The 23,843-nt window shown below is 42.4% G+C and overlaps 1 protein-coding gene across 3 annotated transcripts in view; it reads left to right on the top strand.

The window, feature by feature from the left end:
• The first annotated feature begins 4,497 nt into the window (after positions 1-4,497).
• Positions 4,498-23,843, top strand: part of LOC311144555 (solute carrier family 23 member 2-like) — a 55,561-nt gene continuing 36,215 nt past the window's right edge. For 2 of the 3 annotated variants that reach the window (XM_084180589.1, XM_084180588.1), the window contains exon 1: positions 4,498-4,788. The gene's annotated coding sequence lies outside the window, so the exon portion shown is untranslated. The remainder of the gene's footprint in view (positions 4,789-23,843) is intronic. The other variant, XM_084180591.1, reaches the window with a different exon arrangement.

Here is a 23,843-nt window from a genome sequence, read left to right as displayed (position 1 = left end):
GGGACAGCAAAACTATACCATAACTATACCATAATCCTGATATGGTAATACCACCCTTTATACCTGTAACATATTGACAGCTCAGACTGCAGAAAACACAACCCCATACCCAGCCCCACCTCATACACCCATACCCCATCCATCATACCCCCATACCCCTACACTTAAGCACTAACCATAGCCCCTATCCCTAGGCCCTATACTGTCCCCAGTGATCCTGTTCTAGCAAATCACATGTTGTCTCAGAAGTAAAGTGTTGGAACAGAGATTTTCTCTGTCTCTGTCATAACAACATAGCTCATGTGACCTAGCTTGGAGCAGATTAGTTATGTTTGTGTGTGTGTGTGTGTGTGTGTGTGTGTGTGTGTGTGTGTGTGTGTGTGTGTGTGTGTGTGTGTGTGTGTGTGTGTGTGTGTGTGTGTTTGTGTTTGTGTGTGTGTGTGTGTGCGCGTGCGCGTGCGTGTGCGCGTGCGTGTGCGTGTGCGTGTGTGTGTGTGTGCGTATGCGTGCGGTGTGGCATGAATGAATGAAACAGACTAGAGACCAGACCATGGAACTAAAGCATACACAGACAGCATGGCCTGGCCTAGAGCTCTCTCTCTCTCTCTCTCACGCACACACACACACATAAAGTCATGCAGTATAGAAAAATTGAACTATTAGGAAACTGTGGTTATTTCCCCAGTCCACATTGCAACAGTAAGAGGATTGCACAATATTAGACCTAACATAGTAAACATAAATCCGGGACACTCCAATTACTATGATATGTGACGTTTCCTATGGTATGGTATGTATTAATTTGTGGAATTCCATCATCCATTTCATATGATATGTTACGAATTACAATTCGTATTAAATGTAAATCTGAAATGTATAGGCTACAAATTGCAAAACAGATCACTCTGGAGTCAATGTTTTCTATTTTCTGTTGTATTTTTGACTTTATGTTTTGTTTTACCCCATATGTAACTCTGTGTTGTTGTTTTTATCGCACTGCTTTGCTTTATCTTGGCCAGGTCGCAGTTGTAAATGAGAACTTGTTCTCAACTGGCTTACCTGGTTAAATAAAGGTTAAATAAAAAAATAAAAATAAATGTTTTAACATAATGTGTAATTTATCCTATTAAACACAAAAACGATGTTTCAATTGAGAATTGAGAATCACAGTCTTGGGGGATTTCAACCTCCCCACGTCTACATTTGACTCATTTCTCTCTGCCTCCTTCTTTCCACTCCTCTCCTCTTTTGACCTCACCCTCTCACCATCCCCCCCCACTCACAAGGCAGGCAATACGCTTGACTTCATCTTTACTAGATGTTGCTCTTCTACTAATCTCACTGCAACTCCCCTCCATGTCTCCGACCACTACTTTGTATCCTTCTCTCTCTCGCTCTCCTCCAACACTACTCACTCTGCCCCTACACAGATGGTAACGCGCCGCCGCAACCTTCGCTCTCTCTCTCCCACTACTCTCTCCTCTTCCATCCTATCATCTCTTCCCTCTGCTCAATCCTTCTCCCTCCAATCTCCTGATTCTGCCTCCTCAACCCTCCTCTCCTCCCTTTCTGCATCCTTTGACTCTCTGTGTCCCCTATCCTCCCGGCCGGCTCGGTCCTCCCCTCCAGCTCTGTGGCTTGATGACTCATTGCGAGCTCACAGAACAGAGCTCCGGGCAGCTGAGCGGAAATGGAAGAAAACTAAACTCCCTGCCGACCTGGCATCTTTTCACTCCCTCCTCTCTACATTTTCTTCATCTGTTTCTGCTGCTAAGGCCACTTTCTACCACTCTAAATTCCAAGCATCTGCCTCTAACCCTAGGAAGCTCTTTGCCACATTCTCCTCACTGCTGAATCCTCCCCCCCCCCCCCCCCTCCTCCCTCTCTGTGGATGACTTTGTCAACCACTTTGAAAAGAAGGTTGACGACATCCGATCCTCGTTTGTTAAGTCTAATGACACTGCTGGTCCTGCTCACACTGCCCTACCCTATGCTTTGACTTCTTTCTCCCCTCTCTCTCCAGATAAAATCTTGCGACTAGTGACTGCAGGCCGCCCAACAACCTGCCCGCTTGACCCCATCCCCTCCTCTCTTCTCCAGACCATCTCCGGTGACCTTCTCCCCTACCTCACCTCGCTGATCAACTCATCCTTGACCGCTGGCCATGTCCCTTCCGTCTTCAAGAGAGCGAGAGTTGCACCCCTTCTCAAAAAACCAACACTCGATCCCACTGATGTCAACAACTACAGACCAGTATCCCTTCTTTCTTTTCTTTCCAAAACTATTGAGCGTGCCGTCTTTAGCCAACTCTCTTGCTATCTCTCTCAGAATGACCTTCTTGATCCAAACCAGTCAGGTTTCAGGACTGGTCATTCAACTGAGACTGCTCTTCTCTGTGTCACGGAGGCTCTCCGCACTGCTAAAGCTAACTCTCTCTCCTCTGCTCTTGTCCTTCTAGACCTGTCTGCTGCCTTTGATACAGTGAACCATCAGATCCTCCTCTCCACCCTCTCCGAGCTGGGCATCTCCGGCGCGGCTCACTCCTGGATTGCGTCCTACCTGACCGGTCGTTCCTACCAAGTGGCGTGGCGAGAAGCTGTCTCCGCACCACGTGCTCTCACCACTGGTGTCCCCCAGGGCTCAGTTCTAGGCCCTCTCCTTTTCTCCCTATACACCAAGTCACTTGGCTCTGTCATATCCTCACATGGCCTCTCCTATCATTGCTACGCTGACGATACACAACTAATCTTCTCCTTTCCCCCTTCTGATAACCAGGTGGCGAATCGCATCTCTGCATGTCTGGCCGACATATCAGTATGGATGACGGATCACCACCTCAAGCTGAACCCTGGCAAGACGGAGCTGCTCTTCCTCCCGGGGAAGGACTGCCCGTTCCATGATCTCGCCATCACGGTTGACAACTCCGTTGTGTCCTCCTCCCAGAGTGCGAAGAGCCTTGGCGTGACCCTGGACAACACCCTGTCGTTCTCCGCCAACATCAAGGCGGTGACCCGATCCTGCAGGTTCATGCTCTACAACATTCGGAGAGTACGACCCTGCCTTACACAGGAAGCGGCACAGGTCCTAATCCAGGCACTTGTCATCTCCCGTCTGGATTACTGCAACTCGCTGTTGGCTGGGCTCCCTGCCTGTGCCATTAAACCCCTACAACTCATCCAGAATGCCGCAGCCCGTCTGGTGTTCAACCTTCCCAAGTTCTCTCACGTCACCCCCCTCCTCCGCACACTCCACTGGCTTCCAGTTGAAGCTCGCATCCGTTACAAGACCATGGTGCTTGCCTATGGAGCAGTGAGGGGAACGGCACCTCCGTACCTTCAGGCTCTGATCAGTCCCTACACCCAGGCGAGGGCATTGCGTTCATCCACCTCTGGCCTGCTGGCTCCCCTTCCTCTGCGGAAGCATAGTTCCCGCTCAGCCCAGTCAAAGCTGTTCGCTGCTCTGGCACCCCAATGGTGGAACAAGCTCCCTCACGACGCCAGGACAGCGGAGTCACTCACCACCTTCCGGAGACATTTGAAACCCCACCTCTTTAAGGAACACCTGGGATAGGATAAAGTAATCCTTCTACCCCCCCCCCCCCCCCCCCCAAAAAAAAAAAAAAAAGTATAATTGTAAAGTGGTTATCCCACTGGCTATAGGGTGAATGCACCAATTTGTAGTCGCTCTGGATAAGAGCGTCTGCTAAATGACCTAAATGTGCCCTTGAGCAAGGCACTTAACCCTAATTGCTCCTGTAAGTCGCTCTGGATAAGAGCGTCTGCTAAATGACTAAAATGTAAATGTAAAATGTAATTAGGCAGGTCTCATGCCGAAAAAGAAAGGAAATTATTGCCAACTTTACCCATATTTTCTTTTCTTTTTGCAAAAAAAGTAGTGTGTAGTTCCAGTAGTTAGCTACACCACTACATGACAAAAAAGTAATTAACTAGTGAAAACACTACCAAGATTTGAATTTAGTTAAACTACCACCAAGCTACAGCAAAATGTAATTCAAATAGGCCTACTAGTTGAACTACATGTAGTTAACTACTCCCCATCACTGCATTTTTGGGCAGCATGCCTATGTTTGTGGCGCATGCTTCCTGAAGAATGGTCCTTGCTATCAGGGATCCTTGGGACGTCCATAGCAATAGGTAAATTAAGTAATGTTGCTGCGATTCGCCTAGAAGACCACTAGATGGCACTATAGAACGTCACAAATATACACAGACCAAGGAGAAAGTGGAAGACGCCATTTTTTTTCATAACAATGACAGCAGAGATAAACTTAGCGAAACGGAGAGTACTGCGAAAGCGAGATAGAAGGAAGAGGAGAGAACGGGAGGGAAGAAGGAGGAGGATGAGTAGGCTAGGTTTATAAAATCACCGAATGACAGTCCGGATGCATCACAGGTACGGACGCCTCCGATTGGTTGAAGCACGGTTCTGAAGGAGGGGACAGAGGAAAGACATCAAGGGCCTAGCTGAGCATGCGCTATTGTGTCTCCAGTCAAGCCCGTGTGCGTGTCTATCTGTACATATGTAAGACAAAATCCTTCTGTAGCTATAGACATTGCTGTCTGACGTCCACTGGCGTGGTACACTACAAGAGTAGGAATTTTCTACTAAGAACTGGACCTACACACATCTAGCGCTCCTTTCGGTTTCATTTGAAGGTTCTTGTTCGGGTTTAGCTTTGGCTGTAGCCTATCAACCCTAACCTCACCGACACGGGGACTCTAACCCTGAAAAGAAACGGGTCCTGCCGGTTCTCCTTCCACAGGGCAGGTGAGTCTTTACATCAGTATGAAAATGTATGCACTCACTAACTGTAAGTCGCTCTGGATAAGAGCGTCTGCTAAAATAAAATAAATAAAAAGCTAGTGTAGTACAGGGTTTCCGAAACCCCCCCTGGGTGCACGTTTTGTTTTTTGCCCTATCACTACGCAGCTGATTGAAATAACCAACTTATCAAGCTTTGATTATTTGTATCAGCTGTGTAGTGGTAGGACAAAAAACAAAATGTGCACCCAGTTGGGGCCCCAGGACCGAGTTTGGGAAACCCTGGCGTAGTAGACAGGCAAAGGGAGACCATCCGAGGATGGACCAATAGCAAACGCCGAAGGATCATGTCTATAGCGATGCATGCGCCTAATCAGACGGCCTCATCATTTAATGATAAGAGATGCGCAGTGGAATAGTAGGACGCCTTGCTTTCTATTTATTGTCCTAGACTCTTTGACCTAGATAGTTTGTGTGTCTGTATTGATATGTTGGCTACGTGTGCCATTTTTTAAATTGATATAGTTCTGTCCTTGAGCTGTTGTCTATTAATGTTCTGTATTATGTTTTGTGTGGACCCCAGGAAGAGAAGTTGCTGCTTTCGCAACAGCTAATGGGGATCCTAATAAAATACCTATCGCCACTCTGCCTTTCCTTCATTTTATAACAAGTGTGTGTAGCAGTGGAGGCTCAACTGATTAAAACACACTGTTTTACAATGAAGGTCTACAGTAGCCTCAACAGCACCTTCTATGGGGAAAGGGGATACCTAGTCAGTTGCACAACTGAATGCATTCATCTGAAATGTGTCTTCCGCATTTAACCCAAGACTGCTGAATCAGAGAAGTGCAGTTGAGCTGCCTTAATCGACGTCCGGGGAGGAGTTGTTGTTGGGGGTTAACTGCCTCGCACAAGGGCAGAATTTTTCCACCTTGCCAGCTCTGGGATTCGAATCAGCGCTCTTAACCGCTAGGCTACCTGCCGCGATGCTCAGTGGTTCCCAAACTGGGAAGGGGATATTTTTAAGGAACTCAGTCCGGCTTTCAGTTTACTCCTGACAGTTGTAATAGTTGAATGTACAAGGTGCAATTTCGAAAATGGGTAGTGCATCAGCAGTTTTACTCTTGTCATTGCAGATCTTAGAGAGCTATTTATAACTTGTCCAGATCAACTAGCCCATGTCAGCTAACGTTTTGTAGCTAGGTTTTTTTAGCCCATTGATTTTGTTGTAATGTTTGTGTCACTCAAAGATAACATGAACACACACAAGACATGGCAAAATGTGTAGAATAGCAGGAAATTAGCTTTAAAATGACACAAAAAAGTGCAGTGGCGATTTTAGCATGTAAATCTTGCTGGGGCAAACAGATTTTTTTTGGGGGGGATGCATGCAAGCAAAGCCACAACACTAAACAATACATTAATTGCACTATATAACGGTGACAAACGGTGCCCACAAACTGTTAGGGCCTACATAAAGCGTTCCCAACAGCAGAGCTTTCTTTTCAGCACCATGTAGTGAATCCTTACCACTGCTACACCCGGCTATCAGTGGAGCCTTGTCTGGCAGCGAAACAGTTAATTCAGCTTAATTTACTGCAGTTTAAAAAAACATAGCTGATATGGCTGACTTGCTTAAACAAATGTGGTTTCTACTGAAAATTGAGATGTACAAACTATGGCATAAGGGGACGATGAGCGCATAAGAGGCAATACGTAATTTGGATTAAGACAATGAGCGAGCTAGGACGGACGTAGTCAATATAACTATTTGTTCAGCTCTTTTGAAATGTACAGCGACATAATTCAGAACATGGGCCGTTCTTAGTATTCTCCCTGTACACCAAGTCAGAACCGTAGGATAAAGATAGGGGGTATATAAGCAGACAATGAAAGCTCTTACAATATTCAATGATTACATAGGCTACATTTGCACCACCAAGTCAGAACAGTAGGCTAAATTATGAGGGGGAAAGGGACCACATTATAAGGGTGAGGCACATGGGCTACTAACAGCTTACTACACAACATACACTAAGTATTACTTTCTTAGCTACAGGATCTCCCTGGCATATTACATAATTTATGCAGCATCATACAATACATTTTTGGACTCACCTTGTTGTGCTGTGCTCACTTGAACAAGAAGGTGGCGCGGCGGTCCTTCTTGTTAGCTCTAGAAAGAGGCCCGAAATCCCAACGGATGACCGTTCAAAATCATTTTCCATATTTTCCCAGTCAGAGCTAGTTTTATCAGAGTTCCCAGTTGTCTTGAACTTACTGAAGTCTGAGATTTCCCAGTTCTGAGTTTCCAGTTGTTTTGAACGCGGCAGAAGTCATGCTGGATTGACAGCATGGCCAATGTATTCAAACTTTTCTGGCCCATGGTGTTACCCCCTTTTTCGTGATATCCAATTGGTAGTTAAGATCTTGTCTCATCACTGCAACTCCCCTTACGGACTCGGCGAAGGTCGAGAGCCAAGCCACACTGCTTCTTGACACACTGCTCGCTTAACCCGGAAGCCAGCCGCACCAATGTGTTGGAGGAAACACTGTCAAACTGACGACCGAAGTCAGCTTGCGTGTGCCCGGCCTGCAACAAGGAGTCACTAGAGCACGATAAGACAAGGACATCCAGGCCGGCCAAACCCTCCCCTAACCCGGACGACGATGGGCCAATTGTGCGCCACCTCATGGGTCTCCCGGTCACAGCCGGCTGTGTCACAGCCTGGGATTGAACCTGGGGCTGCAGTGGTGCCTTAGCACTCATTGTTGAATTTGCAATTTCCAACTTGTTGTGTAATGTTTATGACCAATGGCACCCATACGTTTTATCTATAATTTCTCTTCATATGACAAGGATTGAAAAGGATTTGCCAGTACATTGCAGAGTTGATACATGATGATGACTGCTTGTCTAGCTTGCTAGCTAAGATTTTGAAAGTATGATGTTGACATGATCAGTCCAATCAAAGCTACGGTAGATATAATTTGACGTCATTTCATCTGTGGCCAATGACCTTGAGCCTTCTTGGATGGGCACTTTTAATGTAAGTCTATGGCAGCACCCAAGGGGCTTGAATTTTCGAGCTCTACCCATAGATTTTGCGGTGACATGTGTCCCCATGAGTGACAGAACACTGAGCCAATTACGGAGCAACTAGAGAACATTACCAACCCCTACGCTCAGTATTTACAGCTGGCTGCCCCACCACCAAAGAAAGCACTGAGCTAGGCTGAAACACCTACAATTTGAACTGCCTTACTCAAGAAAGCAGAAAAGAGACCATGTTTGTATGCAGCTTTATTAACTAGATCTTTTTTTGGACATTGTTTGAAAACTGATATGTGACACACATTAATGCCAGAATAACATGCAAAACAGGTGGGGCTCAAAACAGTTGGGGCTCTGCCCCACATGCCCTGAATGACGCATCGCCACTGATCCCATGGCAAAATGTATAGATTTGCAGGAAATAAGCTTTAAACCTGCAAAATGTTCTCTCTGCCAACAAAAGTGGTATGAACAGTTTGTCATGAACAGTGCTTGTGCCCATAGAAATAGACGTGGCATGCGCAGTTTGTTCCCCAATGCTGGAAGGGGGGCCTGAGTGAAAGTTTGGGAACCCCTACTCTAGGGTAACACCATGGTGTAACCGGAGGACAGCTATTTTCCGTCCTCAAGGTAAATTTACTTCAATACAAAACCTAGGAGGCTCATGGTTCTCTCACCCCCTTCCATAGACTTACACACAGTAATTATGACGACTTCCGAGGACGTCCTCCAACCTATTAGAGCTTGAATCTAGAATCAGTCGGTGGTTGTATTTGATTTAACGCTTTATTAAAAAGTATGGATTTCAGGGCTTGACATTAACGCTTGTCCTCTTGTCCGGGATAAGAAGAATATAGATTTAAGTTGTCCGAATGGACAAATAAAGAAAGTCACACACAAATCACAATATCAAACAATTACTCAGATCATAATTGGATAATATTCAAATCTGTTGTTCATGTACATAAACAAGAAAAGCCTACATGTCAAAGTGTATGTGAAATGCATATTGGCTACAGCTTCATGTCCAAATCGATGCTGAGAGACTTTTAATTACATAACTATAGGCTTAACGGCAGTCATGTTTGACACATGTAATAAAGGATAGTTAACATTAACATCTAAAGGCTTGATTTTGTCAACATAGGCCCACTCGATGCACAGTTCGTTCAGATCAAATGGTCACAAGACCAGAGAGTGAAGGACAGTGCCTGTTGCGCACCGCACCCACCTTGAATCTGAGCGGAGGTGGTGAGCATTTTGAAACTTTTTAACCATAAACTTAATTGTTTAAAACCTAGACATTTTGTCATTTTATGAAGCATGTCTTACCTTGTTTCAAAGTAGCCTAGCCTAGCCGAAATACGATCATAGAAATGTTGAGGGAATTATTTTATAAACACTTAATTGCTGGTTTCAATGGCATATTGTCTCATGTTCTAATTGGTTTTCAAATGAACTTTATTTTATTGTCCAGCAGCCAAAGGCATAATCCTATTCATATTAGTAAAATATCCCATGCTAGTTGATGCATCTTTAGATCTCCCTCTTTCTTAATTTCTAAGAGATATTTTAATCTGTCACATGAAACCGCTCGCGTGTGCGGTGCGCTTTTGAGAACGGTGTTTTCCCGCTAATTGCATTTTGGAACATTTGCGTGTAGCCTACAGCTATATGCGCATTGTTGAGCTTATAATATGAAGTAATGGGCCTCCCGAGTGGCGCAGCGGTCTAAGGCGTCACTCCAGACCTGGGTTCAATCCCAGGCTGTATCACAACCGGCCGTGATCTGGAGTCCCATAGGGCGGTGCACAATTGGCCCGGCGTCATCCGTGTTAGGGGAGGGTTTTTGCTGTATCGACACATAGTTACTCGAAGGAGTCATTTTAAAAAATGCTAGTCTGCGCTCAACTCCATGGAGGAGTTAAGGTACTTGACTATAAGCAGGTAGGACTATTAATCTATCCATCAGTCACCATATAGGGATCGCATCTGATCTTAAGGACAAGCTTTATTACTCCCTGTATGGTTGTCCTGGAAACAGAGCTTGGAGGAACAGGTTTGTATGTGTGCATACGTCTGTGAGCCCACATGAGGAAGGAAGATTTTTTTTGGTCCTCACCAGTTACGTTCGTAGCCTATAATCTCTGGCGCTTTCTACACAATGACAGGCTGCAGCAGAACCTTTGGTTTGTAGGCTAGGCTGCACAAATTGGGCTATATGATTATGTAGCCTTCATTACTTTCATAATTCACACGTGGGTCGTTTTTCTTATCTGGGGCCGATACAGAGAAGCGTGAATGTGAGCGATCATGTACCAAGTCGTGTTTTTATGCGTTATCTACAGTGCATTCGGAAAGTATTCAGACCCCTTGCCTTTTTCCACATTTTGTTAGGTTACAGCCTTATTCTAAAATGGATTAAATACATTTTGTCCTCATCAATCTACACACAATACCCCATAATGACAAAGCGAAAACAGGTTTTTACAAATGTATAGAAAATAAAAACCAGAAAATACCTTAATTACATAAGTACTCAGACCCTTTGCTATGAGACTCGAAATTGAGCTCAGGTGCATCCTGTTTCCATTGATTATCCTGGGGATTTTTCTACAACTTGATTGGAGTCCACCTGTGGTAAATTCAATTGATTGGACATGATTTGGAAAGGCCCACACCTGTCTATAAAAGGTCCCACAGTTGACAGTGCATGTCATAGCAATAAATAAATAAAGTTTTTTTTTTGGGGGGGGGACATAGAAAATTGTATAAAAACTAGCAAATCATGATTTTAATTTTGGAAATCTGTTCCAAAGTATTCTCACGTATAATAGAGATTTGTGATCATATACAAATGTGAGCAAGGGTTGAAAATATTGTTTTAGTCAGATATTATATCTTGCTGTCAATTTGCAGTCCACAAATTATTTGTAATTATGTTCCGGCCCTCTGACCATCCGCTCAAGAAACAATCAGCCCGCGGTTGAATCTAGTTCATGATCCCTGGATTAGGCTATTAAGCCTAGCCTACTGTTATTTAATTAATATTACTATGGTGAGTGTGAAGTGGGTTTCAGACGTGGATTGTGGTGTGTTTGCCCACCGTAGTTAGCATGTGACTGAGATTACCCTGCTGTGCTGGGTCACTGTGCTCGTGTCTCTGTGTACCTCAGAGAGAGTGTGGAGGTATAACCTAATAATAATTTTGAGGGTGCTTATATTTGTCCTGTTACACACAAGTGTGTAATGGAGATATTTCTTGTATATCCCAACTTCCCCTGAGACACCCGCAGGGAGTGGGGTCACCATTGTACAGTGCCCCTGGAGCAATTAGGGTTAAGTGCCTTGCTCAAGGGCACAGTGACAGATTATGATTTTTTTTTTACCTTGTCGGTTACGTTATTTGAACCAGCGACCGTTCAAACCTCGAGGCTACCTCCTGCCGGCCACTTCTGTGGCTCAGAGTGCGATCACAGATAATAAGTCATAATAATCTCACGTGCATGTTCCGTTTATCTCTGACATTCAGCTTTTTATGGTTTGAGTGCGAGATCCCATTGAACTCTACCATTTTTCTGAATGACATTCCGGCGTGGGGTGCAGGTAAGTAAGCAGGCTTCAATGCATTCAAGTCTCCAGCAGCATCCTTTAGAAACAGAATACAATGTTTAGAAATGAATGAACCAGACATTTCAGCTGAATATATTTATCATCTCTAGGCCTATTGCCAAAATTGCTAATGTTAGCAACAACTAATTGGAATTTGTAAGAAAATTGTGTAATGTACATGAATGCGCTATGAAGAAAATTGTGTACTGTACACGATAACATGGACTTTTTCGCGTGCCTGTCACGAATTTTGAATAAGTAATTTATCTATTTCACAATAAGCTGTGATGGTGTGTTGCGTGAACAGCAGGATATCTGACAAATTGGCCCTTTTTTGCCAGAATGACACTGTCAAGGATTTAGCCTGTCTAAATGACAGAAGTAATTGATGGGCTTTAATAATATAATAATAATAATAATAATAATATGCCATTTAGCAGATGCTTTTATCCAAAGCGACTTACAGTCATGTGTGCATACATTTTTACGTATGGATATTTATTGCTCACTGACTGACTGACTTGCTGTGTGTCTGACTTTTCCGTATACACACTCAGGTACACACGCAGACAACCATACTCATATCCACCCCTTCAGTCACTCTCACACAATCACACACACACTGACACTCAGCCTAAGGCATATGACAGTCAAAACAGAGTCACCGTTAGATGACTCAGACTTACAAATGTTCTTATGATGTGTATCTATGGGACTAAATGTATTAATATCCATAGACCAGTCTGGCAGATCTGGCAACCTGTATTCGTTAGGTAGATGTAAGGCGCATATGGACATTTCCATTTAAAAGGACCCATGAGCACCAACAGTTCATAGGAGCATATCAAATTGGGTGTCAAATGAAAGCTACAAGTCTATTTTTGTTGTTGTTGAAATTAAGGCTTTGATTTCTGGTCAAACCGATGGAAAAGGTGTCTTAGAAAACATCTACCTGAAAAAGTCTTAAAAGGTATTAGAAATACATCAAAACATAATGTTGACGTAAAGACCCCTGCTAACTAATATCAACATTTACTGTATATTTCGTTTTGGAGAAATGTTTCTGCCTTCTGTAAGTTTAAGAAACATTGCCTTGTGCCTTGAAATTTCCAAAAACCCACATATCTTTAAGATATTTTCTAATTTCTCTCCCTCATGAGGAGGGAGGATAATGAAACTTAACATAATTCACAAGTAAAGGTAGACCTATCAATTAGTTAGTGTTTTTACTGATATCAATTTTGTTTATGAATTATTAAGTGATTAAAACTAAATTCCGTTACCTATTTGGTAACGGAATTTCTGAAATTGCGTTGGCTACAACGGGAAATCGTAGTAGTCACAAACCGCAGTCGGGTTAACAAGCTTGGACAGCATAGTACAGCACAGTAAAGAAAAGTAGAGTACGCTATAATGTACTTTACTGAACTCTACTCTACCGTGCTGTACTCTACTGAGCTCTACTGTGCTGAAACATAGACGTCTAACTATGATTGGTTCAGATTTGGTCCGGTCTGGACCAACCAAATGTGGACTTGTTTTGGGGCAGTGCTCATTAAAATAATAGCCAGTAACCATGTTTTTATGCAAGTAAAGTCATAACGTATTAAAAAAAAAACACGACAGCTGTGATGGAAACAAAGTTTCGGAACAATTTTATAAATGCCGACAGATCATTTGTTCGTTCGACATGGTGTGATCTTTTTGTCTGTAAATTGTTAAAAGTAGTCCTTGTGCATAGAGTTGTATGGTTTGTTAAACTTTGAAATCAATGGTTTTTGTTTGGCATACATTTTAAGTGAAAAATCTGAGTCTCAGCTCAATTCCATTAGACCAACTCCAGCACAGCGGTAATCTTGATGCTTCCAACAATTTCATGTATCCTATTGACCAAAGTTTCCATCTGATACGACCTTCAGGTAGGTGTAAGCAGTAGGGCTGTGATGATTATGGAGTTTTGGGTAACGATTAATTTTCATGCAAATGACAACAGTTTATTGTCATTTTTGTTGAAAAATGTTTTGCGCTTGTAATGCATCATAATGCTTATTTGAAAATGTGCTACAAAATATCTAATGAATACAACACAGCTTTGGTGACACCTCAGTTTAGAAAATGAATGAATGGTTTTTTACCACTTGGAACTTTTATACGTTTTTGGGACGTTTTTTCTACCAATCACGATGTTCTGCTCGCAAAATAGTTAGCAACTTTGCCTTCTTCATGTAAAAATGAAAAACTGCTATTCAGTAAACTATATCTAGTCCTACTTGAAAATAAAGTTGCCCCCCCCCCCCCCCCCCCCCCCCCCCCCTCCTAAAATTAATGCATTAAACGGATACTTCCTGCTAGCAAATACCCACAGACTTCCAGTCATTGTGTTGACGATGGTTAGCATTCGCTCTCGAAACTTCCTTCATACTGGACACAGAGACATCCACAAGTTCATCTGACTCTGTGGAAGTAGATAAAGGGCCTCATTGCCAAAATCCTAAAGTATCCCATTAAGAAGATTATGATGATTTATTTATTTTACTTCATGTTTATAATCCATAATTGTTTATTACCTGATTATTACACAATTATTAATTGTTGTGCCAGCCCTAGGAAGCAGTCAGCCTATGGGCTTAGGGAAGCTCCATTTCTATGTAGGATGGTTTCATAGTGTTTATAGGATTCTCACTTGAGTAGAGGGTATGGAAACTGTCTGTTGGTGGAAGACTTAAGGAGATAACTATTTGCTATCCTATCTCTTACCCCTCTGCTTCTTCTGTCTTATCTCCCTCTCCCTTTTGTTTTTCTGCCACTCCCCCCCCCCACCCCCCCCCACACACACACACACACACACACACAAACTACTAGACATTTTGATCAGAAATATTCCTTGACTTCCTCTAATACACCTATAACAACATATGTCGAAGGACAGGTGCTCTAAGCTCCATTCCTTTACAGAAGTGCAGTAACTGTAGCCCTTAAATGCAGTTAGCAGCACATATTTTGTTAATGTAGTTTGGTCATTCTATAAAGCAGCAGAGTAGAAGTCAATGCAGTTACACATGACTGTGGTAATAGGAGCCCACACAGAGAGCAGAGGCGTGGGTCTGGCTTTGAAGATTTACTTCAGACTATGATTACTGCTTTCACATAGGAATTACGGTATTTTGCCTGTAAAAAAATGTGGGCCAATCTTTATATGCCCCCCTTACAAGCAGGCCCATTTTCACCACATTCTTGCCTGCATATGCGTTTTTATACCTCCCGTGTGCATGCCAGCATGCTGGGGATGAGTGGTTGTAATGGTGTGCAGATGTGGGTGGGTGTCTACTTTTATAAATCCATTGAGAATATACACCATCCAAAAGAAATCCATTATTAATTTGTTTAGGCAGATCCTGAGAAACATAAGACTAATAAAATATATTTTCAAAAGAATAGCATATTTTGAGTTTAATTAGGCCTATGTTACGTGTCTGTGCAGCCATGGCTGTGCCATCCAAATGAAGTCAATAGTTTGCTATTTTGTTCATTAAACAGACAAGACAAACCTACCCGATCACAGTCAACACGCATATATATATATATTTGATAGTAAGAAGAATATAACAGAATAAAATACAAAATATTTTTCCCACACAACTTGTCATGGGAATGTGTAGAACCGCTGTCATATATAAAAAAAAAAAGTTATATTTTGAAACCCAAGCCCATGCGTTTTTGATCCACGTTTAATCTCTTTCCTACCCAATAATAGCAATCCTATTTTCAAAAGCATGTGAGTCTCGTGTTCATATTTCACAACGTAGGCAGACTTTTGGAGCTGTCTATACGCGATTGAGCAAAATAATGGGCCTGCTCTTGATTTAGGCTACATTATTGCATGCTAAATGTTTTTGATCAGTGATAGATGAGCAAACGAATAGATGAGCTATACCACCTCCACTTATTTTTCCAGCCAGAAACCAACTAACCAAATAGCCTATACAGACAGAGAGTTAGTGAAACAAAATCACATTGATTATAAGACAAGCCAGTGAAGTCAGAGGCTTTTGGTCGGGAGTAGGCTACTAAGTGACTGCGAGTGAAGACCACTAGATGCCTGACCGTTGTGTCACAACATAATTCAGAGAACAAAGCCTAACTACTGTGTTACAAACCTAACCTTTCCTTACTACAGTACAGTAGTTACTTGCTGTAATGGCTTCTAATGAGTTACAATAAGTCCTCTTTGTTGTAATGGTCTGTGTCTGTCTGTTTCTCCTGGTGTTTGATGTATCCCTCTGTAATACCCAGGGCCCTACAGTAGAATAAAATACAGTGAACTACAATTGCAACACAGGGGGTATTCATATTAACTCAAACCCATTCTTTCCTGTAGTTGTTGTTGTGCAGCAAGAATGCATGTTTGGATTCTTTACGTTGATAGAACCATGTTTACCATGTGACTATAGTGTTTCGTCAACTCAACTCTGTTAGTGTTTGGAGTGAGCAGTGCGGGGGGCTTAGTGTGTGTGTGTACTGTACTATATTGGCTTGGATTCCATGGATAGCTGCTCTGTCACAGTACACCACACACACACACACACACACACCCTTTCTGCCCGCTGTCTATCTTTAGTATTTAAGCCCTTTTGTTGCAGGTGTACTGTATAGATGGTTTAAACATAATCATGTTTTATTAGTATTTAAGCTCTTTGTGTTTGGCGGTGGAGCGTTAACATAGTTTAATAGACCTTCCTGGGGTGTCAGCATTCTTTCATCCCCCCCACAGAGTCAACTAATGAAACAACAACAGCAACACCAGCTACTGTAATGGAAAGGACCATAGTGATTTACAGTCAATAGCTCTTATCCCCTGTAAGGATGGTGGCGGCACAATGCCACTCTGCCACGCTGCTATTCTTTACAACCACTTTCATGTAGATTTGTCCGAATTTTCAACAAAGGAGAGTTGGCCGTCTTGCCTCTGTTCTGTATCTCAGGATAAGAGCATTGAGTGTTTTAACAAATCTGTCTCCACCAGCAGTACGTACAAGTGTTGTAGTCTTGACTTTTGTTTAATTCAAACTGTGTGTTTCTGTTGCTAAAACTAGTGAGCATTACAGATTATTCCTAAGAAGGAGGAGAAGAGTGCCCACGCTTTTCTGGAGCAAGTGGCAGTGTCTTCTATTGTCTGACTCTTGTTGCTGGTGAAGCCTGCCACAGCAAAATCCACAATCGCACACACCCAGGTCCAAAGCTGTCATCTCAACACATACATACACACCCCAGCATGGTTCCGTGGCCTCTGACCTCTCTAGGCCAATGCCCTATTGACCCTTGACCCTTATAAATAAAAGGCTCTGCCTTTCGTAGGTGACTTCACATGCCCTGTCTGCAACAGACGATGCGGAGTTCCATAATCTAAGTAAGTGTGTGTGTGGGGCAGTGGTTCCCAAACTGTGGGGCTAGTGCGCAAGGGGGGGTGCCAAAAGTTTGGGAACTCAGTCCAGCTTTAAACTTACTCTTGAAAGTTGTAATAGTAGAATGCACAAGGTGCAATGGGTAGTGCCTCATCAGTTCATCTTGTCATGTAAGTCATATCTTAGAGAGCTATTTATAACTTGTCAGAAATGTCCAGATCAACTAGCCCATGTCAGCTACCGTTTTTTTTATTTAGGTTTTTTAGCCTGTAGATATTGTTGTAATTTTTTTGTCACTCAAATATCACATGGATACACATTAGACGTAGCAAAATGTATGGAATTGCAAGAAAATTTGCTTTAAAACTGCAACATTTTATTTGTGCCCCATGACAAAATGTGTAGAATTGCAGGAAATAAACTTTAAACCTGCAAAATTCTCTCCACCAACAAGAGGTGTGTGAACAGTTTGTCTCATGAACAATGCTTTACCCATAGAAATAGACGTGGTGCACGCAGGGGGGGGGCGCGGGATGTTCCCCAATGCTGGATGGGGGACCTGAGTGAAAAAGTTTGGGAACCCCTGGTGTAGGGGTTAACGGAAGCGTGAAGTCTTGTCTGTCAGTGTAAGCAAGCAAGCAAAAGGGCAGATTGGAGTCGGCATTATGTATTTCTGGCCTAGACAATAACACAGCCAGGACTAGGGCTGTTGCGGTGACCGTATTACCGCCACACCGGCGGTCACGAGTCATGAAGGCAGTCAAATTCCACGTGACCGTTTAGTCACGGTAATTAGGCTTCTCCAAGCTCTGATGCTGCTGATGGTCATTAGTAGCCTACCAAACTTGCTAACTGCCTAATCAAACACTTCATGAGAGCCCATCAGCTCATGTTGCGCAACATTTCAATAGGCTATGCAATTGCGCAAGAAAACAGTGATGGCCTCTACTGAAAAGAGGAGGATCAGCTTTCTATAGGCTAGGCCTACTATATTTATTTTTCAACTTTCCTAATATTAAGCACATTGCTTATATTTACAACAGAAGGATAGCCTACCTGGCTGGCATGAAAATAAACCACGGGGGAAAGCGTCCTCCATTCGCTATTTAAGTGCATAGATGGCATGTCTTTTTTTCCCGCTTCCCCTGTTTCGATACAAGTGCATGATAATGGTCCATTCTAATTCTAAACAAATTTCACATATATATATATAATTTAGTATATGTAAAGACAAGATTAAATCAAGAATAGTCTGATGGGTGACAATATTAGCCTATCACTTGTGAATTATATGTTATCACTTGTGAATGATGCCCAGTATAAGAAACAATGCCTTTTTTTTGCGAGCTTTTTTTAATCATAGTCGCACACCTCGTAGCCTAGCCGATAGGCCTAATATTTTAATAAGGTTTGTATCACAACTAAAGTGGCCAATTAACATTAATATGCGTTACAAGAGGTGTAGAGCCTAACTGGCATACATAAGCAGCGTGTGAGTTTCAAGTTTGGGGAAGATAATTTTCACTATAAAAATTCACCTTTTTTATAATAAAAGCATTACATGCATAATCCCATTTGTGGTCACTTTTGATAGTGGTGTTTTCCCGCTAATGGAACATTTGCGCTTAAAGCCTACTGCCATGTGCGCATTGCTGTGCTTATAATGTGAAGAAATAGCCTAATAGTTTATCAACATTTTAAGTTAAACGTTCTGATCTGTTGCGTTAACCTCATTGCGTAAAAACGTTTTTGGGACGCTAGTGATTGTATTAATTTGGGATCTATCGCATCCCACAACTGTCCCAGACTATGTTTGGAATATTAATTTCTCGCACAGAATAGAATAGATCAACTTTTGTACTATGGAGGATAGTAGATTGACATAGGCTAGTGCTTTTGCTGTTCGTTAGGCCTACTCATCTTGTTGGCTGACGAAAAGTACATCTGGACAGTTCTTCCAATATCTTCAACATGCACCTCGGAATTGGATAAGGACGCGTGCAGTTGCGTCCCCGATGTGTTTGTCTTCACTTGTAGCCTGTGAGAAAGACCCGATCACGTGATGGAGAGGCTTCAGAGCGGGCAGCATTTAGGGAGAAGGGCTGCAAAAGGCATGGATTTTTTTAGGGTGCATTATGGCCACACAAAGGGGAAGCCACCGGGAAATTCAAGGCTTCTCAAATTGTGAATGAGAGACTGACGAAGTGTGTACAGCCTGCGCAAAAAAAAACAAAGCAGAGCTCATGCCTTTTCAAGCGACTTTTTTCCAATCATCATTAGAGTTGCATCATGCAGCCTTACAATGTATTGAAAATCAAAACCTATAGCCCAACATTTGTAGAACAACTAAAGTTACATGAATAACTCTAAATTAAGCTTATAAGAGTACCTATTTATTTGTTAACCGCTCAACACAGAATAGCCGCAGTGCGCACTTATTCAGCTTTGTTCAATTGTATTCTTCATAATATAAAATAATGCCACGGAATTCTAAGCAAATCTTGTCTGCTAAATGAACTAGTGTAGCCCACAGCCATTTGGCATAGCCAGATCAGGATCTAACATAAGGACAACTCAGAGTATGCTATTCTGTTCTTCTGAAATAGACTACATTTTCTTCATATCATGCTTCTTTAGACCTGTCTAAAATAAATAATGGATTTATTGTAAAGGTGTAGGCTATATTACATGGATTTATTAGACTTTTTTAAATGTAGATGTTCCAATGGTCAGCATCAGTGGCTTGTAGGCTATGTGTGGAAGCCAGGAGATGCTAAATGTGTTTATGTTAATTAACGATCAATTACCGTGAGATCGACAGTTATTTGCTTGACAATCACCGGCTGACAAAATGTCATGACTGCCCTAGCCAGGACCTATTTGTGTCTGTATGTGAGGGATGGGTGTGTGTGCGTGCCTGCATGCCTGTGTGAGAGAGACATAAGGAGATTTAAACCTGTTTAAGTGGAGACGCTGGATGAAATTTTAGTCCTCTCCATTCCCTGAGTTCTCATGCCAAAGTTAATAATAATCAAATATATGTTGAGGGACTCAGGAGTGCATGGCTGCTTCCCAGTCTTTCACTGTGTAGATTATCATGACACCAGATTATCACCAGATTATGAGGTCATGACAGATTAAATCCCATAGAGACATCTTTGAGACCTTTCAGCTGATAGGATAGAAATCCCTCCGTCTCTCTTTCCATATAAGAAAGTTTTCCAATCCATCTTAACAAAACCCCAGCCAGTCCTTGCATATTTTTGCTCACCTGATTCAACTAATCACCTAATTACTAAGCCCTTGATTAGTATTTGAAGCTATTCGATACCAAATGTGATCTATCTCTGAATTTGCCATGATAAAACAGAGTATCAGCTGCCTGTACTACAATCTCTCTGGCTAACTTCAGTAATAAAGTATTGATACCAGGCGGTGTGTACAGATGTATCTTTCTTGCGAAGACCTGGCCATGCTTAGCTGTGGACAAACATCTGGTGGACTTGGATACACACACACACACACTAGAGCTGGGACGATAAACCGAAAATTATCGACACCGACCATACCGATCACTTATTGCAGGCATTTTGCTGATATCGTTCATTACAATAAGAAGCCTATACTAAAGAAATGTAAAGTTTGAAATGAATTAAGTTTGCTAATATGGGTGATTGTTAATGGGACAATTGATGGCTACAACAATCAAACTAGTAGTAGTAGTTTAAAGGATAATAAATAAATAAAAACCTGTGGTGCACATTAATGTTATAAACTTATTGTTCTATTTATTGTTATTGCATCAATTCAGGAAATGTATCGCGATAGGAATTTTTCTCCATATCGCCCAGCTCTAACACACGCACACATATCTGGTTGGCAGGGATTGTTTTCCTCCTCCAGTGGAATCTTACATCACAGTGGAACACAGCTCAGGTTACCATGGTGATGGAGCCATCACTGTCAACCCGGGGTATTCTGGGTATGGTTACAGTTAGTGATGCACGTGTCTCTCTTCAAAATCAAATCAAATTTTATTGGTCACATACAGTGGGGGGAAAAAGTATTTAGTCAGCCACCAATTGTGCAAGTTCTCCCACTTAAAAGGATGAGAGAGGCCTGTAATTTTCATCATAGGTACGCGTCAACTATGACAGACAAATTGAGAGAGAAAAAATCCAGAAAATCAAATTGTAGGATTTTTTATGAATTTATTTGCAAATTATGGTGGAAAATAAGTATTTGGTCACCTACAAACAAGCAAGATTTCTGGCTCTCACAGACCTGTAACTTCTTCTTTAAGAGGATCCTCTGTCCTCCACTCGTTACCTGTATTAATGGCACCTGTTTGAACTTGTTATCAGTATAAAAGACACCTGTCCACAACCTCAAACAGTCACACTCCAAACTCCACTATGGCCAAGACCAAAGAGCTGTCAAAGGACACCAGAAACAAAATTGTAGACCTACACCAGGCTGGGAAGACTGAATCTGCAATAGGTAAGCAGCTTGGTTTGAAGAAATCAACTGTGGGAGCAATTATTAGGAAATGGAAGACATACAAGACCACTGATAATCTCCCTCGATCTGGGGCTCCACGCAGGATCTCACCCCGTGGGGTCAAAATGATCACAAGAACGGTGAGCAAAAATCCCAGAACCACACGGGGGGACCTAGTGAATGACCTGCAGAGAGCTGGGACCAAAGTAACAAAGCCTACCATCAGTAACACACTACGCCGCCAGGGACTCAAATCCTGCAGTGCAAGACGTGTCCCCCTGCTTAAGCCAGTACATGTCCAGGCCCGTCTGAAGTTTGCTAGAGTGCATTTGGATGATCCAGAAGAGGATTGGGAGAATGTCATATGGTCAGATGAAACCAAAATAGAACTTTTTGGTAAAAACTCAACTCGTCGTGTTTGGAGGACAAAGAATGCTGAGTTGCATCCAAAGAACGCCATACCTACTGTGAAGCATGGGGGTGGAAACATCATGCTTTGGGGCTGTTTTTCTGCAAAGGGACCAGGACGACTGATCCGTGTAAAGGAAAGAATGAATGGGGCCATGTATCGTGAGATTTTGAGTGAAAACCTCCTTCCATCAGCAAGGGCATTGAAGATGAAACGTGGCTGGGTCTTTCAGCATGACAATGATCCCAAACACACCGCCCAGGCAACGAAGGAGTGGCTTTGTAAGAAGCATTTCAAGGTCCTGGAGTGGCCTAGCCAGTCTCCAGATCTCAATCCCATAGAAAATCTTTGGAGGGAGTTGAAAGTCCGTGTTGCCCAGCGACAGCCCCAAAACATCACTGCTCTAGAGGAGATCTGCATGGAGGAATGGGCCAAAATACCAGCAACAGTGTGTGAAAACCTTGTGAAGACTTACAGAAAACGTTTGACCTGTGTCATTGCCAACAAAGGGTATATAACAAAGTATTGACAAACTTTTGTTACTGACCAAATACTTATTTTCCACCATAATTTGCAAATAAATTCATAAAAAATCCTACAATGTGATTTTCTGGATATTTTTTTTCTCATTTTGTCTGTCATAGTTGACGTGTACCTATGATGAAAATTACAGGCCTCTCATCTTTTTAAGTGGGAGAACTTGCACAATTGGTGGCCGACTAAATACTTTTTTTCCCCACTATACACATATTTACACATATTTAGCAGATGTTATTGCGGGTGTAGCAAAATGCTTATGTTCCTAGCGCCAACAGTGCAGTAGTATCTAACAATTCGCAACAATACACACAAATCTAAAAGTAAAAGAATGGAATTAAGAAATATATAAATATTAGGACGAGCAATGTCGGAGTGGCATTGACTAAAATCTAGTAGAATAGAATACAGTATATACATATAAAATGAGTAAAGCAGTATGTAAACATTATTAAAGTGACTAGTGTTCCATTATTAAAGTGACCAGAGATTTCATGTCTATGTATATAGGGCAGCAGCCTCTAAGGTGCAGGGATGAGTAACCGGGTGGTAGCCGGCTAGTGTATACGTCAATGTTATTCTCAGAGGCTACCTGGAACATATCCCAGTCCGCGTGATCAAAACAATCTTTACGCATGTTTTCCAATTGGTCAGACCAGCGTTGAATAGACCTTAGCACAGGTACTTCCTGTTTGAGTTTCTTACTCCTCCCCCTCTGTTTCTCTCTCTCTCTTTCTGTCTCTTTCTATTTCTGTCTATCCCCCTCTCTCTACACATTCTAATCCTCAGAGTATGTACTTCTGTTTATAAAGAGGTTGTCTTTTGGTTGTTTCAGGGCTGTGGTAATATTTTTCCTTCCTATTAAATGTAGTCATATGACTATCACTCTGGGTGAACAATAAACAGATGTGGTTATTCTAGGAGCTTTTGTAAAGTTTTGATTTCCTATTCTTGTACATTTCACTTCTGTTTCTCTAGAACTGCAATGGCCGAGGAGTCTTATAACTGACTGTAAACACACACACACACACACACACACACATTTGACACAACGTGTAACTATTGACACAACGTGCTTTTGTCACACCTATAAGATGACATGAACAAAGATTATCTATTATATTGACAAGATAACCGAGTGACCGCTCCAATCATTGAGGACATGCATTTCCGTTGTTAAAGGCAGGCGGATCAGGTGAGACCATTCTAGTCAATGAGAGGGCAGATACGCATGTGAACAACAGGCACAACTAAGTTTTTCTCAAAGTTGCCGGAATGCCACGTGCATCCACTTATATCAGTACTTTTGTAACAGTCTAAACATTACGAAACTTCTATTTGATAATATAAGCCTCATGTAATTCTACACTCTCCATAGACCTCCATACAAAAAAGGGCTTATCTCAAGCGGACAGATTTTGGGCAGAGTAAATCCTCTCGCTTCGCCTCTTCCTCTCTGACATGAATGAACACTGAAGTAACTCTCTCCACACAACCCCCCCAACACACACACACACACTGAAACGTGTACCCTTCAGCATTCAGG

This window comes from Coregonus lavaretus, assembly GCF_964263955.1.
Source record: "Coregonus lavaretus genome assembly, chromosome: 17".
In the NCBI taxonomy this organism is placed as follows: Eukaryota; Metazoa; Chordata; class Actinopteri; order Salmoniformes; family Salmonidae; genus Coregonus; species Coregonus lavaretus.
Note: the sequence above shows the minus strand (reverse complement) of the source record. Positions and strands in the feature narration are given on the sequence as shown.